Source organism: Camellia sinensis, chromosome 3 (assembly GCF_055761805.1).
Source record: "Camellia sinensis isolate YWXY chromosome 3, ASM5576180v1, whole genome shotgun sequence".
NCBI lineage: Eukaryota > Viridiplantae > Streptophyta > Magnoliopsida > Ericales > Theaceae > Camellia > Camellia sinensis.
In genome coordinates this window covers 17297083-17300232 of record NC_138963.1, presented here as the reverse complement: position 1 = coordinate 17300232, position 3150 = coordinate 17297083, and positions in this window count along the sequence as shown.

The following is a 3150-nucleotide window of genomic DNA, read 5'->3' as shown; positions in this document are numbered from 1 at the left end:
TGTGGGTGATTTTCCGACCACACTGCCCGCTTAGTAACCAGCTGGAGAGCACTGGCAGAATAGATGGCACCTGACTGACCTGCAACAGAAATATAAGAATCCCGCGGTGGTTTCGACCACCCGGGGGCACTCCGACGATCAAGTCAGTATATCTCTCAAAGATAAATCAGGTACTAAACTCACAAGCTTGAGTATCAAAAGCATACCTTAGACCCATGGGGGTGCCTCTCTTTTATAGCCAACACAATCCTAGTCCCAATAAGAGTCTGGTCCTAATGGACTTAGGATTACTGCTAATCTGGGACTCCCAGTGGGATTAGGATAAACTCTCTAAGAGTCTCATCTTTACCCAAACTGAAGTCTTCTCCCAATCTAGGACTCTTGTCCATATCCAAGTTGAGTTCCCTTTTCATTCTAGGACTCTTGTCCTTTATCCACTTATCTCGGATTCCGATATTTTTGGAGATAACCTCGGCCCTGCCGAGATCACCTCGGCGTCACGACCAGGACACGTGGCACCTCGGCTGACACGTCGGCATCACCTTGCCACATGTTGGTACTCAGAAAATAGATTCCCACAACTGCCCCCTAGGTTCTATTACCTCGGCATTCTGAGGTGATGGAACCTATATTGTTCATTCACTTGTGCCCCTCTGTCCGAGATCAAACTCGCTGACCTCAAAGTTCCCTGGACTTTACTGTCCACTAGTGTCAAGAATCAAGTTTCATGTTTTCCAAGCTGCTTGAAATCGCACCTCCTAGCCGAGATTCTGGTTCTATTAATTCGTAAACTCCAAGAGTTTTGCAACTGCTCCACTCACATTCTCTGGTGAGTTCCCGATTTCCAGTCACCTATTTGACTCCGGCGATTTTCATATCGGCGTTCATTTCACTTGGTAGGTTTATAAACTCTTTACTTGCTATTAAGCTTCAATCTTTCTGTTGCTAGCATCGTGTCTGGGTCATTACTTTCTTGTTCTTCATATACTTACTTAGTGCCTGTGCACTTGACTTTATTCTTGAACTTTGTCGTCTTCTTGACTATTTTCCTCTTTTTTTATTTAATCCTCTGGCTTCTTCTCTTTCTAGCTCTTTTGCTTAAATCCGTCATTTGTTCCAAGCTTTCAAGCTTCTGCAACTGTCTTTGTTTCTCTCCTCCGGTGAAGCTTTACGTCATTCTGCCATTGTCGTCAGACTTTGGCGATTCTCATTCCGGCTTCCCTCTTTCTGGTAAGCCATTGTTCCTCCTAGTTTTATTTCTTATTACTTTCCAAGAAGCTCCGCTTCATTGTTAATCACCATTGCTTGTTTTACCCGTTATTTCCAAATCATCTTCTTGAATACACACTGTTCATACATCTGTTGATTTCTACCACTGTTCTTGGCTTGACATACTTGTGTAATCTTTTTGTCTTGATTTCTTGATAGCTTTATCATCATTCTTGATTACGAATTACATTCATGTTTTTGTTTTTTGTGTCTTTTTCCAGATTCTTGCTTTCAATCTTTGCCTTCAAACTCCGAGGTGCCAATCGCCGAGAAGAGCCTTGATCAAACTCTTCAGGAGATCGAGGCTGAGCTCGAGGCCGAGAAGGCTGCTGAGAAGTCTTCCCAACTGTCTTCTATATCCTGCCATTGATGCCGAGTAGTTTTGTTTTCAATTCTCTTTCTTCTTTCTTCGGCTAAACCTGGGCCGAGAAGAAAGAAGCACTCTTTGTCGCCCTCCTGGACGAGGATTTTCTTCAGTGTCTCTTCACTCTTTTCGGCTGGCTCATTGCCGACATCATCTAGGACCTCCATGTCCTCGTCTTCAATCTCTGCCTTCCCTGGTTCCCGAATGTTGCAGGTTGTTTTCATTGCTGCCATGGAGTAATTCTTTGCCTGCAGTTGGTCTCTTCTAACTTCTTCAATCCCACGTTCTGTGGGGAACCGCAATAGTTGATGCAACGTTGAGGGAACTGCCCCCATTATATGCAACCATGGCCTTCCCAAGATGATGTTGTAAGGTGAAGGCGTGTCAAACATGACGAATTCTGTTTTGATCTTCTTCTAACTGCACTTGCATGATTCTATACTTAGAATATTTTGTATGCCTTTCATACTTTGCCTCCTTTGTGCAATCTTCTCGGAGTTACATACCTCGGGTATAATAGCTATAAAACTTTTACTTCGGCAAGATACTGACCTGCAAACTTTTCATAAATTCTAACAAGTGTGAAACATATACTACTCAATGTTAATTTTGCAAACATTTCTCAAGTTATAACAAGTGCTAAACAATGATCTACTTGTAAATTGCTATAAATTTCAACAAGTGTTTTAAACAATATACTTAGCTTTTATTTCAACCTGTAAATTGCTGCAAATTTCAACAGATGATCATATGTCGGCTTAACGTTATCTTGTAAATTGCTACAAATTTCAACAAGTGTTAAGCATCCTCTTTGGTTTAACCAACCTGTAGATTGCTACAAGTGTTTAGCAATAACCTTGGCTTTGCTTCAACTCGTAAATTGCTACAAATTTTAACAAGTGAAGATAAGGAACCAACTTAACTCCAACTTGTAAATTGCTACAAATTTCAACAAGTAAAGATAAGGAATCAGCTTAACTCCAACTTGTAAATTGCTACAAATTTCAACTAGTGAAGATAAGGAACCAGCTTAACTCCAACTTGAAAATTGCTACAAATTTCAACAAGTGAATTAAGGAATAATCTCGGCTTAACTTCGACTTGTAAATTGCTACAAATTTCAACAAGTGAAGATAAGGAATCAGCTTAATTCCAACTTGTAAATTGCTACAGATTTCAACAAGTGAAGATAAGGAATCATCTCAGTTTAACTTAAGTTAAACATCATCTTCGGCTTAACTTTGGTTAAGCATCATCTCGGTTTAACTTCGGTTAAACATCATCTTCAGCTTAACTTCGGTTAAGCATCATCTCGGTTTAACTTCGGTTAAACATCATCTTCGGCTTAACTTCGGTTAAGCATTATCTCGGCTTAACTTCTGTTAAGCATCATCTCGGCTTAACTTCGGTTAAGCATCATCTTCGGCTTAACTTCGGTTAAGCATCATCTCGGTTTAACTTCGGTTATTATCTAGGCTTAACTTCGGTTAAGCATTATTTCGGCTTAACTTCGGTTA